The 14,681-nt window shown below is 36.5% G+C and overlaps 1 long non-coding RNA gene and 2 pseudogenes across 1 annotated transcript; 2 read left to right on the top strand and 1 right to left on the bottom strand.

Moving 5' to 3' along the window:
* The first annotated feature begins 408 nt into the window (after positions 1–408).
* LOC112012763 (uncharacterized) lies at positions 409–2,718 on the top strand. The gene is made up of 2 exons (XR_002883022.2): positions 409–760; positions 2,089–2,718. It is a non-coding gene; the product is annotated as an uncharacterized LOC112012763 (long non-coding RNA).
* A 4,305-nt stretch (positions 2,719–7,023) lies between these two features.
* Positions 7,024–7,981, bottom strand: LOC136069389 (GDSL esterase/lipase At4g10955-like; annotated as a pseudogene).
* Positions 7,982–12,160: 4,179 nt separating this feature from the next.
* LOC112017950 (GDSL esterase/lipase At4g10955-like) lies at positions 12,161–14,138 on the top strand (annotated as a pseudogene).
* The last annotated feature ends 543 nt before the right edge of the window (positions 14,139–14,681 follow it).

The following is a 14,681-nucleotide window of genomic DNA, read 5'->3' on the forward strand; positions in this document are numbered from 1 at the left end:
TGACGCTATAAAGAACTTAACCGAAGTGTCAAGGCAGAGGCATAATAGGAAGAGCGAGAGAAGGAGGCAATCCGTCGAGTCTTTTGGGGGGAGTGATACGTTCTCAATGGCCAAGGCAGTCGATATTCTTAACTCTATTGAAGACATAGACGATTTCACCCTCTTCAAGGTCATTAAGGAACTCCATAATCCCGAATCTAGGTCCGCTTTCATTTTGATGACGCCGGACAGGAGAAGGGGTTGGATGGATTGGGTTAGTGGTAACATGTAGGGGCGAGTTTGGACTGCATTATGTGGGTTGCATCTTTTGTTTATGCATTATGCTTAATTACATTCAAAATTAAAAAAAAAAAAAAAAAAAAGTTGTTCAGTGTAATTTTCGTAAATAATTAGAAATTTTCACTGCGCTGCAATTACTCAACTCCTGCTCAACTCCCAGCTTCCCCTCATAAATCCTGCAATTACTTCCCACCCCCCTCAACTGAGCAAATTCATCTCACCCGGTACGGTGCCATCGACCAACACCCACTGTGCTAAGCTTGACCGAATCCAGGGTTGCTTCCCAACGAAGATCTGCGAGATTTTTTGAAACAAGAGGAGCAGCTTTATTTCACTATCTGATCCACTTTATCTCAAATCAAATAAATGGAGCATCTTATAGGCAGATCACGGTCACGGCTATATATATATGGACTTGGCAGACACAGTTTCCTTATCCACTGCAATACTGCCCTACTCGCCCAAACGAGTTCCTTCACCTGTAAGTTGTTCACAGTTGCCTCCATCTTCTTCTATTAATTCTACTTAGCTCTCTACATTTTCTTTAATCCCTAATTGGCAGCCACTTCTTTATTACTGTAAACAAAAACAAAAAAACAAAACCTACTGGACATTCTAATTGTTTTTATTATTCTCCCTGTTCTTTCGTGCTTTTGGTTACTCAAGTCTTCCCTTCTACCTATATTTTTCGTTCTAAAAAAAAACCTTATGTATGTAATTAAAAATTAATCAGTAACATGTGTACTCTTTTTTTTTAAGGCACTCGGGCCTGAATAAAAATGAGAATAAATGTAGTATTTTATTTTATTTTTTTAATTTTTATGGCTCTTGGATGATTTATTGTTATTTTTAAATGAGTGGAATAAAAACCGATTGTATCAAACTGTGCTAGCTGACATTATTATGGTGCCAATATTTGGAGAAATTATTTATTAGTTTCTCCAGGAGGACCACTGATTGCTTCTGCCAGCCAATAACAAAGTGCCATGTGACCATTTTTTGATTCAGCTCCGCGTGGTCATTTTCGTAACTCTTGTTAACAAAACCAAACTAATGAATTAAATCTCATCCGTTTATTCAATCCAATGGCTCTTAAATTTGACACGATATCAAATTATAAAAGGACAATTTTACCCTTAAAATATTTCAGACTCTGCATTGTATCTCATTTAGAACAAAACACTACCATTCAAAATTTACTCTCCTCTCTCTCTTTTGGATTGAAGCTTTCTTCTTTCACAGCACAGTCACTAGTCCGGATTTCCAGTTTCAACAATATTAGCTTTTTTCTCATTGGAAAATTCTTAAAATTTTCACTAGTACAGTCACCAAAGTTTGGTAGAAGAGAGAAAAGTTTTGAAATTTGGTGGCTGTACCAGTGGGGATTTGATTTTAAGGATTTTTCAATGAGTAAAAGGGTAGTATCGTCGGAATTGGAGATCCAGGCCAGTGACTGTGCCGTGAATAGAGAAAGTTTCAATCCAAGAGGGAGAATGAGAGTAAATTTTGAATACTAGTGTTTTATTCAAAAGGAGATACAACGTAAGGATTGAAATATTTTAGGGTGAAATTGTCTTTTTATGATTTGATGATGCTTTAAATTTAAAAGTTATTGGATTGAATAAACGGATGAGATTTAAGTCATTAGTTTGGTTTTGTTAACAAGAGTTAAGGAAATGGCCACATGACACTTTTCTATTGGCCGGCAGAAGCAGGGAGGTCCTCCGGTGGAACCAATAATTTCTCCAATATTTGGGTGTTCTTCTACTTATTTTTTTACTAACATATTAGTTTCTTTTACATCATCAGTTGCCCATATAGTTGAGATTCAGTCATGGCCGAAGATGATTCAGATCACGATCTAAGCGACGTAGAACTCGAAATAGTAACAGCCTACGTGTCCATATGTATCGAACACGTCCAAGAACACTACATGAAGAACCGACGTGCCAGAAAAAACTTTCAGAAAGATCAAACAGGGTCACTTATGAGGATGACTGACGCTATAAAGAACTTAACCGAAGTGTCAAGGCAGAGGCATAATAGGAAGAGCGAGAGAAGGAGGCAATCCGTCGAGTCTTTTGGGGGGAGTGATACGTTCTCAATGGCCAAGGCAGTCGATATTCTTAACTCTATTGAAGACATAGACGATTTCACCCTCTTCAAGGTCATTAAGGAACTCCATAATCCCGAATCTAGGTCCGCTTTCATTTTGATGACGCCGGACAGGAGAAGGGGTTGGATGGATTGGGTTAGTGGTAACATGTAGGGGCGAGTTTGGACTGCATTATGTGGGTTGCATCTTTTGTTTATGCATTATGCTTAATTACTACTCCCACCACTAGAACCATTTTTTGTGTGCTCTTTGTTGTGTGGTTTAGTGGGCTGGCGTGCAGCTTTAAACATATTTATTTAATGTTAATGATGGAATTACATTCATTTGTGGAGTGTAATGTGTGCTGCTTTCAGTTATTATATCTGCCTGAGTCTTTTGCAGCACTTTATCAAGTGGCAGATCGAACTGACATATATACCTGTGACCTGTCAGTATATGTACTATGTATATGTTTTAAATCGTAGGGAAACTGATTATCACCTTTTAGATCAACTTGCTTGGGTTACTTTGGCTTCTCAATTTTTTTTTCCCTCTTAGCAGATCATCATTTTGGCATTTCTTTTTGTTTATGGTTCTGTATGCCATAACACAGGTCTTATAATTGAAAAGATTTTATTGATTCTGACCAGCGGAAACTTGGAGAAAGTACAATTTAGGCTGGCTTTGCTGCACAAGTTTGATAGATACTGTGAGTCTAGTTTTAAATGTGTGGGAATTGAATTCAGGTTCGGAAGCACAAGCACTGCATCTAATTCCTTCTGCATATATATCTCACTATTAACAAGGGTCAATTCTCAGATTTTAAAGGAGCTCAGTGAATTCAACAGTGGTGGAATCCTTATTTTACCTGTCAATTTGTCAATCTATGTTCTATCAGTACAACCAGCATTGAATGAAGCAGCTAAGAGTGTACAGGCCCAAAAGATTACCCAATACAGCAGCCCAAGTCCGTGGCAGAATGAGTCTTGGTAAAGCTTTTGTCTGACCCAAACTTGGAAAAAGTTGTATCAGTATACAGTCTATACTCTTTTTTTTTTTCTTTTTTCTTTTTTTCTTCTATGATCTATTCTTTGTTTATTAGAAATAGAAGGAAGAATTCAAATTAACATCTTTTGGACCACGTAAATTCGCAACATCTGTACCATTAGAATATGTGTATTACAATTAATAATTTAATATCAATGTAGGGTATATACGATGCTTAATCCTTTTACCAAACCTAGGGTTGTAGCTTGGAGCACCAAAATTTTAAAATTTTCTTTTATTTTATGTATAATTATTAAAAACTTAAAAAGATTTAGCTACTAAAATAGGAGTTGGACCCCAAATATTTGAGTTAGTCCAATGATACTTTTTAAAAACGTAGAATTTGTTAATTGGTCGAACAATTAGTCTTATACATACAAGGTAGCTTTTGTTTTCTCAATTTCATTTTTTGTACATTTGTAATATCAAATTAGACAACTTTTATATACTTGTAGGGACTGGGTTTGAGCATTTCTACTGTTGAGTGAGTAGACTCAAACCCAGCTAGCCCAATACAATGAATTTGTAGAGAGCGGGTTCAAAAACTAGGCTCTAGTGAAGGATACAATAACTGAGCATGGATGTACAGGGATTAAACGGCATGAACTTAGATTGAAATGTGCAATGGTGCTCCTCAGCCCTCCTCCAGGGAGCTTGAAGTTCTTTTATTCCTCTAGTGAACGATTACAAAGATTTCAGTGATGGTCCAGAAAGCTACAGTGCTCTATCTTTCTACCGGCCTTTCTCCCTCTCTTTCTTTTTCGTCCCCCTCTCAAAAGGGACTCCTTACATTATATACCCCCCTTACAGCTGATCTTAGCCCTCTATTTGTTGATCAAGCAAGTTACTCCTTGAGTGGTCGCCAATTGTAGGGACCGGGTTTGAACACTTCTATTGTTGAGTGAGTGGACTCAAGCTCAGCTAGCCCAGTACAACGAAGTTGTAGAAAGCGGGTTCAAGAACTAGGCCCAGCAGGCGAGCAGTGGGTGGTGAAGCGTTCGCCACCGTCAGATGTCAGCAGATCAAGATTGTCCTCCAGGATCTGTCCTCGGCACCGGTCCGAGGATCTTGACAACGGTCTCCCCCGGGGGAATCCCCCCCCCCCCTCATCTGTATTTTCCCTTTATATAGTCCATTTCCATAACCTTTTTCTTCCACTTGTTGATCATCCATGCCCCCTCCTCCTGACTACCCATCTTATCGGTTGCTTTACCAGCTCTTCTGTGAGTTGCGGCGACCGAGGCAGCCTTGTTCAAAGGTCACATTACCATTAATGTGGCCAGGGGATTAGGTGAGCGTACTTAATGTGGATGTGACAATTCATCCCGAACTTGCTCTTCCACCGAGCTGCCATGGCTAAAGTGTTGGGCTCGGTTGGTCAAGGATAGGGGCGTCCTTGACAGGAGTCCTAGCGATTTAGGCTTTCGTACTTCTCCCTCAGGCATTTCTTCCTCCTCGGCATGGGCCTTAGGCCAGATATAAAATGGACCGGGGTTGCCAAGTTCTTAAGCCCCACAATACTCATTGGAGTTTAAAATATGATAAATTTTCCTAAAAATTTCTCTCTTAAATTAATATACATGTCAAAGTTAATAATTTTGTATACAATATATTTATAAATTATAACCTACTCTAATATTAAAATATTAAGTTTATATATGTGTAAGTGTTTTTACACGTGTCATAATTTGTTTTGACTAATATATTAGTACGAAAATTTGGCCCCTCAAATAAAATTTTTTGACTTCTCCCCTGAGTAATTGTATTATAAGCAAGATTATAATCACTTAACTTACTCAACAAGTACATAGACATCTTAATAATTAAAGAAGAAAATAAGAACCCTTCCTCTCGATAACAAACACAATGCAAATTTGACCCATTAAAGTCTGTCAATAACCCAAAAAATAAAAAATAAAAGCCCAAATCAGCACACTGGTTTTCTATTAGCTACGCTTATGAAAATAAACTATGCATTTGTCAATCATGGTCCAATTCCAAGCTGGTTTTTGTCAAAAATGGCTAAAATGGTACTTTTTAAGAAAAAATTGGCCCACTGACAGTTCAAACACACTTACTAACTAGTATGGTTCGAGTTTTGAAGCTTGGACAGAATATATGATTTATATATAAATTTGTAGTATACCCTCAAATCAAATTAATTTTGACAATGATTAGTCTTATATAGTTCCATACATATTGGTGATTATTGTAAATTACAAACGTTACCAAAGGAGATACAGGTCGAGATAGAGAAATGGGAGATAATTAGGTTTTAACTTTTAAGAGAGAATATACTTCAGGTAAATGGACCTGCTTATTGTAGGGAAGCTTGGATTTTTGGAGATCTAACCGGTCTCAAGAAAAGGCTGACCTTGTGTTGTTCGTTGTTGTTTTTCCTTTTCTTTTGCTGTTAGACAAAAACAAAGCTTTAATTACTCAACGAAAAAAAAATTCCATTGATGCATAAGGATAAAACCCATTTCCCAAGCTAATGGACTGGACCACCATTTGCAGATCTTCCAACCCAAAGTCCAGCGCTACATCTCTATTTAGAATCGAGAGTCCTTATACATATATAATCAACACGCTGGTCTATGGACACCTCTAGGCTCTAGCTTGCTAGAGATATATTGCACACAAACATAAGAACGCGAGGGTTACGTAATTTAGTCTGACATAAATTGCACACAAACACAAGGATTACAAGCTTTTGACAACCTCATCCACGGAGAAAACTTGTAATGGCTACATCTTTATTATATGAGAGTGTAGTACCAATCCTCTATTACAATTAACGATAACATGAATATATATATATATAATAAACTAAACCGTAAACTAATAGACTTTTAATATAAGTAGAAGACTTAGCTTGCACACAAAATAAGCTTGGGATTGGGCTTGGGCTTATTATATTGGGCTAATATATCTCTAACACCTCCTAATAGAGATTTTATGTAAATGTTAGGCTTTGAGTATGTGATTTGTTATTAGTCCATACGTAATTTTTTTTTCTTTGGTTAGTTTTGTAAGATTGATTGCGCACATATGCATAATACATCATATCTCTCTTAAATTGTCTATGATATTTGTTTGTGCTAACATCATTTTTGCACACAAAGTAGGATTGGGCTTGAGCTTGTTACATTGGGTTAGTATGTCTCTAACACCTCACAATCAAAGATTTTATGCAAATGTTAGAGACAACTGCTGTAGACAGCTAGATTAACTTTAGTAGCTGTTGAGGACAGCTGGATTATCTTCAACTCTTATCCATAACACAATGCCAATATCCATTTTGCAAAAAATCTTGTATGAGACGGTCTCATGAGACCAATGTCTCAAGGATATGTGAGTCCCACGCATGTAAGGACCCACATGTCATTGAATGCATGAAACCCACATGTTATTGAAACATTGGTCTCATGAGATACTTTCTTCCATTCTACCCCCTCATATTTAGAGTCTGAACTGCTGCATTGTTTACACACGTAGCTTCTTCATTCAACATAGTTTGTAGTGTTATACTCATAACGCAGAGAATCACAGGGAACATAATTCCACCACTGTTGAATTCCATGAGCTCTTTTAAATTTTTTTTACTTACAAAAGGGTCCTTGGAATTTAGTCAATTGACACCTATTGATGGTCAGATCTGCTGAAGGAATGAGATGCAGTGGTTCTGAGCCTGAATCCATGCAACTCTTTGTTAAAAACCTATCAACTCCTCCAAGTCTTTTTGCCCTCATCTTCTTCCTCTGTTCAAAATATGCAATATATTCTGAACAAATAGGATCATGTGGATTCACAAAAAGGTAAGGAATCCAGGAAGATAGCGGAACATTAAAAGGTTCATGTTCTTCAGTCTCATGATGTTGGCGACCATTTACATCACGACTCAGGCCTGCACTGACAACACTGCTTGCACAGCTGATAACAAACTTCACTATTGTATCCTTGATAGCTGCCTCCATGGGGAAAGATAAGAATGGAGGATTAAAAAGATTAGTTTCAAGAAATTAACCCATCTTGGCCATGTTCTTTCCAGCAAACAATGCCATAGCTGACCCCAGAGAATGTCCAGCTAACCACACCCTTGCACCTCCAGACATAGTAACCTGAATACAATCCATTGCAAGTTAAAAGCTGGAACTCTTGTGAAGTTTGTTATAGAAGCACTTGAAGTTTAATTTGCCGCCACGTAACAATCTCCTTTTTCATGAGTGTTCCTCGGAAGGCAATAACATATTGTGGAAAGCTTGGAGCAGGATTAGGGTATTTGAATTCATAAATGGCACCGAATATGGAATCATTATTGTCTACGAGCTTGTGATGTAGTTGGAAATGGAAGGATTCCCACCAAGGTGTTGCAAGAGCCTCAATTATTTCATCACGATTCTACTGGCGGTCACTTTCAAGAATGTACACTCCATTAACCAAACAGGCAAGAACCAATCTTCTGTAATTTACATTGTTCCCATAAGGATATTGTAAAATAGTAAAAATATGTAGTGAAGGTTGCTTGTTAATAAATAAAAATTCAAGAACAGAAGCCATATACATATCAACTAGTTAGGAAAAACAAATTACATTACACAGTAAAAAACACTTTTGCGATGCATCTGATATAACCGAACTATTTTATGGGACTTGTACGCACATCATTTTTTGATGGGACAAAATTCCAGTGAGGTATAAGAGTGCACCAGAATTTAACATCAACCCAGCAAAAAATGCCCAACTTTTTATTCAAGAAGTGGACTTTCAGGGGACAAACAAAGAGGGGGGAATTCAGAGAGAAATCCAAAGAGAGAGGGAGAGAGAGAGAAGATTGCTGAGCTTGTTAGGCCAAAGAACAAGTCTAATGACACAACTCATTTCACGACTTGATGATGAGATGATAAATCATTAGTTGGTTGGTAGTAAAAGAGGAATTAGTGGTGCACTTAACAAGAGTAATAGAGGCATTACAAAATTTACAACATAAATTTTACAAATTTGTGTCACCAATAACCAAAAAAAGTAATTAAAATATTCATTTATTAAGTTATTGAAATTTATTAATCTCATTCATTGCCACGTCAATTTGTAGTACTTATATAGTGAAACTTATAGTATTTTTAGTAGAGAAAGCGTTCTGCCCGGAGCTAGTAGAAAAAGGGTTATTAACGCCACCAATCAGGAGCTACCATGTCATATATTCAATGAGACCTCAGTATACTTTATCACACAGGATTGTAGCTCAAATAAAACCAAAATCATTAAACACTTCCTGTTTAGAAGCCCTTACCTAGAGAAATAGCACCAGCACCAACGCCTCCTCTCCTCTAACCAACGAAGCTCCTCCCCGCAGCGGCATCGTTCTGAGCCGGCGCGCATGCACCTAAATACTACGTGGACAACCAGGTGACGATCTTGTTTAACGGTTGGACAACCAGTTCTTGGATCAATTACTCCCTTTCCCTTCTCTCTTGTTTCCTCGTCTCCGCCGCCAAAGCCTCCAATCCTCCTAAACCCCAGATTGAGGACCCTTTGCTGCAACAAGGCAACGAAAAGGCCGCCGAATCCAAGTGGTCCGCCGCGAGGTTCGCCGGAGCCCCCTATTCATGGCTATTGTGCTTGGTCTCACAGTTGGTTACTTGGTTTTCAAGAGTGGAGATGAGGATGTTGCTACGCTTGTCGTTGATAACCCTTATGCTTGTTCTTAGATCATAAGAATTATTAAAATCCAATCATTTCCAATTTCTGTTTTTTCTTTTTTCTTTTTTTTTTGGATATTTTTGGGGGGTTTTTTTACTTTCAATTTGATGTCCAGCGTCTTTTTTTTTTTTTTTTTGTAAATATGTAATTTTGCTTATGAAAAAAAATTGTTGTCTGTCTTTTCTTAAATTTGTGCTTGTGTTCTTTTATTTTTTGGTTTTGTGTTTGGGTGAGGAAGGACGTTGTTAGCTACAACCCACAAAAAAAGTGAAATCTGACATCTGAAAATGCTGCGTGGGCGCCGGCTCAGAATGATGTCGAGGCGGCGGAGCTCCGTTGGTCAGAGCAGAGGAGGCGTTGGTGCTAGTGTTGTTTCTCCAGGTAAGGGCTTCTGAACAGAAAGTGTTTGATGATTTTGGTTTTATTTAAGCTACAATCTTGTGTGATAAAGTGTACTGAGACCTCATTGAATATATGACGTGGCAGCTCCTGATTGGTGGCGTAAATAACCCCTTTTCTGCCAGCTCCGGACAAAATGTTCTCTTTTTAGTATGTTTCACTTTGCTTTTATTATGCCAATCACAAACAATTATATCAAGAAACTCTATCTTAAAAGTTCATATAAATTAAAAAAATAAAAAAATAAAAAAGAAAAGAAAAAAAAAGCTTTATTTGGTAAGAACTTAGAAAGATGAAAAATGTTAAGATGATGAAAAAGTACGAGGACAGAAACGATTTTAGTTTTCTATCATGTGTGTTTGGTATAAAAAATGGTAGAGTGGAATATAGAAAAAAAAATATAACTCTATCCACATTGCTAGTTATCTCACTACTAGTAAATATATCTTCCTGTTAGCAGACATTATTTTCTGTGTATGTTTTCATCTTAATTTATAACTAGTCGCTAACCCGTGCGATGTACGGGAAAACTATTGTGTACGAAGATTTAAATAATTCTTTGTTTTTTCATCTTTGATTTCACATTAGGATTCCTATCCTTGATATGAAACATTAAATTACGAAATGGAAAATATAAATCAAACTTAAATTAAAATTAAACTTAGGATTTCAATCCTTTACATCCTCAAATATCCAATAAATGCTAAAATATCAATTTCCAATAAATTGAAAGACAACTTTAAAGTACTTTTTGTATCTTCTTCCATTGTTGTTCTTACATTCATTTGAAGTACCACTAATATAAACTTGTCAATAAAATACGTTGAGAAATGTATTACAACATGCAGAAGTTAGATATCAAATTTGTAATTTTGCTATATTAAAAAAAAATGCACTTCTCAAGCTTAATTTTTTTGTCAGTTTCTATAACAGAGTCAAAAACTTTCTTAACTATGTAGAATTCCCATCTAAACTTGAGATTATATTTATTTAATTATATTTGGAAAACAAATGTTTTTCCATTCAGCTTCCATCAACTTCCATATACTTGAGAATCCCATCCTAGGCTCTACTTTCTCCGAGCCTGATCTCAGTAGTCTGCTTGGGCTTCTACTTTCCTGTAGCTTGTTGGGCTGCAATCTTCGGTCTTTCCTTAAGCCTCTTGTGTTTGATACGATCCTTCCACATTTGCCTTTCTAATTCTTTTGCTTCAATCTCTTCATCACTGGCTTACCCTTCTTAGGCATGATACCATAGACAAAGCCGCGAGCTTTGCAAACTTCCATCAGCTTCAGCATATACTTGAGAATCCCATCTTGTGCTCTACTTCCTCCGAGCCTAATCTCAGTGGTTTGCTTGGGCTTCTGATTCTCAAACGATTAGATTTTCAAATTTCACACTTAATATAAAAATATATAATAAGTTTGAAGGGTTTCTCTCCAAACTGGTTTGGAGAGGAACTTTATTTATATATATATATATATATATATATAGCCAATCATTATCCATAATAGTAATAAATTACAAATTTGATTGTCACATCACATGTGCAGTCTCAATATCATGAATGTTTTTTTTTTTTTAATAGTCAACTAGCAATATTCCAGTCTTATAATAAGGAGAAGTGTGTATTAATTTAAGAAATATTTTATAGGAAACAAGGGTTAATTAATTTTTTTAATTATTTATATTTTTTATAAAAATGATGTCAACACTTTCTTAAAGTGGTTTATTAACAATTACTCTAAGTGCATTTTGGGGTAACATTATCCTTTATTATATTCTAATTATCCTTTATCACTTTAGTTCCCACATGCGATTTGCAATGTCGTGGTTATATTAATATTCAATTAGCAAATTGCAAAATTAATATCCATGGAAGTTCGAACTTCGAAGTTGGACTTGGATGCAAAAGTCAAGTCAATTAATTTGAAGGCGTTTGATTTGGAAACTAGAAACCAATCCTCCACTTTATACTTCTCATCATTATAAATAGCATTTGACAGCATTCCTGGCATTTCTCACCCTCAGTGAAAATTTGGCCTACAACTCCAATTTCGCTTTACAAAATCCAAACTCTCTCAGCAAGATTACCAACCTGACTCTTGTTGAATTTCCTCCTTGTTTTATAAACTTGAAAAATTAGCACACCCTTGACATCTCTACACACAACACTGCCTTAACCAAATCCAAATAACCAGCAGGTTGCTTGACCCAGAATTTGAAGTACTTACAAAGGTTTAGAAATATTATTTATTTCAATGATCATTTTTTATATAATACATGTATGAGTTATGACTAATGTATGAACATGTAATTCCCCCTTAAAAAAAATCCTGCCTACGCCCGTCTTTTTGTTTTTGGATTGTAGTATAGTTTGTTCTTTTATGTGTTTTATATAAAGGCTATCATTGATTGTAGAAGAACCAAGCAAGCGTTACTGAAATAATAAGAAAGTAAGAGTGGTCTGTACCTAGCTAGTATGCGTAGCGTGAGAAAGCAAGAGTAGTGTGTGTAATTAATATCAATAAACTTCACTTTTATTAATTGAGAACTTTTTTGTGTATTCTATTTGAGTGTCGTGAGACATTATGATTTTGTCTAAATTTTTGCGGCTAGAAATCTCAACAAAGGATAATGTCGTTTGAGAGTCAAAATTTCAGCCTTTCATGGCCAGTGCGTCTCACGGTTGTTGACTGGTAAGACCGTTAACGAATACTTCACTAACAGGGTGTAATCAACTGCTACGGAATTCTATTCAACAAAAAATGCTAAATCTTGTTACACATTTTTTATTACACATTGTATAAATACTTGTTGTGAAATCGTGTTTTGAAAACTTAATTTCACAATTATAACCAAAATTATGTTTTCAAAACATGATTTCAACCAACGTGATAGTATGCATACGATAATTGTACAATAGCTAGTATGTGATAATTATTTTCCAACCCAAAAAAAAAAAAAAAAAAAAAACTGCAAGTGAATTCTAATGCATCCAAAGAATAAGATGTTCACTTTGACCATTTAAAACTCTCTTTTGATCATAATCAACCACATAGAATAGTTGTTCAAAAATGTATGTCAAATATTGTGGTTGAAGACTTTCTGGCTTGACAAAGATTATGTCCATTTCTAAGCAAGAATTTGATCATATTTTGCTGGGTTGATGTTAAATTCTGGTGTATTATTACATAACTCACTGGCATTTTGGCCCATGAAAAAATAAGGGGGGCACATGTCCCATTGAATAGATTGGTTATACCAGGTGCATCATATCTCAAAGGTGTTTGTTATCGTCTAATGTAATATGTTTTGTCCTAACTAGTTGATATATCGTGTGGCTTATTAACAAGTAAACTTCACTATATATATTACAATGTTCTCCATGCGCGCAGGAACAACATGGATCACAGAAGATCGGTTCTCGCCAGCTTGGTGAAAAGAGTATACATTCTTGAACGTGACCGCCAGCAACACCGCCATGAATCTCAGGCTCTTGCTCCATCTTGGGCTAATCCTTCGATTTCAAATTAAAAGACAAGCTCATCGACCATGATGGCCAGTCCATTGGGCATAAGGATTCCATATTGTCTAGCTCGATCATTGTGCCGCGGATTCCATATTACCTTTCGCGGCACAATCATCGAGCGAGACACCGTGTTACGTGACATCAACTTAAACTTACGGTGCTTCTTTAACAAACTTCACAAGACTCCATGCTTTGAAGTTGCAATGGATTGTGTTGTTGATTTGTGTAAAGGTGCAAATGTGTGGCTGGCGCTGGATATTCTCTAGGGTCAGCTATGGCATTGCTTGCAGGAAAGAACATGACCAAGAAAAATTATTTCTTGAAGCTTGTTAAATTACCGATTGTCCCAAAAGCTTAAGCTGTTGAGATATGGTAAATTTAATTATTTAACCAATACTTCTAACACTCCCCCTCACGTGTGGGCCGAAACTACCTTTTAATAGGTGAGGCCCAACACGTGGGAATTTAAATGGGAGGTAGAATGGAGGAGACAAGGATCGATCCATCCAACGACCAATTGGTGAAGGATGAGGGGGCACAAAGCTTTTATAGCATTCGATCGCAGACCAAGCCCATTGATATTGGAGCAAATTGTGAAATCCCTCACAATCCCTCCCTCACAATGCAGCTCCAACGACTCGAACCTATGACCTTGGCTCTGATACCATGTTAAATTACCGATTGTCCCAAAAGCTTAAGCTTTTGGGATATGGTAAATTTAATCATTTAACCAATACTTCTAACAAAGCTTATCTTTTTAACCCTCCATTCTATTCATTCCCCATAGAGGGTGCGATCAAGAATGAAGGGCTGAAGTTTGGACTCCGCTTTTCAAAGAGTGTTTTCAAGATAGCCCTCACGGGCCTCAGCATTGCTTTAAATGATGCCCAAGCACATGACCCTTTTGTGAAGCTATCTCCATGGGTTCCTAACATTTTTGTGAACCCAGCTGATCCTATTTGTTTCGAATACATTGGATATTTTACAGACAGGAAGAAGATGGAGGAGCTTGGACTTAGAATAATTGAGAGGCTTGCAACAAAAAAGTTGTTAGATTTTAAAGATTTAGGTTTAAATGTTTAGAATCACGTTTTTATTGTGTTAGCAAACCGAGAACAAAACATGTCTAATCTTGATATTAGGCAATGCTTAAAAGTATTGATTTCAAGTTTCAAGTTCAGTTGATTGCAAAAAAATGAAGAAAATTTCTGTCAAGCTTGACCGATCGAGAATTAGACTTAACCGATCGAAAATCGCAGGCACAGAAATTCTGTAGATTTTTAAATCATGCCTAAGCTCGCAAAAACGTTTAGAGTTTCATTCCAACTTCTCTACATATAAAAGAGAAACACTAGCTACGTTTTTCATTTTTTAAGAGACTTGTGTATTACTTTTTGTGAGATTTAAAAGATTTTGTACCTTCTAATTACACAATAATGTACCGGAGCAAGATTTACAATCAAGAGTTGGTAGAACATAGTTGCTGCATCAAGATCATTACTGATGGTGATATGAAATTTTTGAGTGGAATCTCAAAGTCATAAGCAAGGGTGCTTGTGTTACTGTAAATCCAAGAAAAGAAGGAGTCTGTGGATTCGGAATTTGCACGTGGTCTTATCAGTAAGT

This window comes from Quercus suber, unplaced genomic scaffold, assembly GCF_002906115.3.
Source record: "Quercus suber isolate HL8 unplaced genomic scaffold, Cork oak 2.0 scaffold_166, whole genome shotgun sequence".
NCBI lineage: Eukaryota > Viridiplantae > Streptophyta > Magnoliopsida > Fagales > Fagaceae > Quercus > Quercus suber.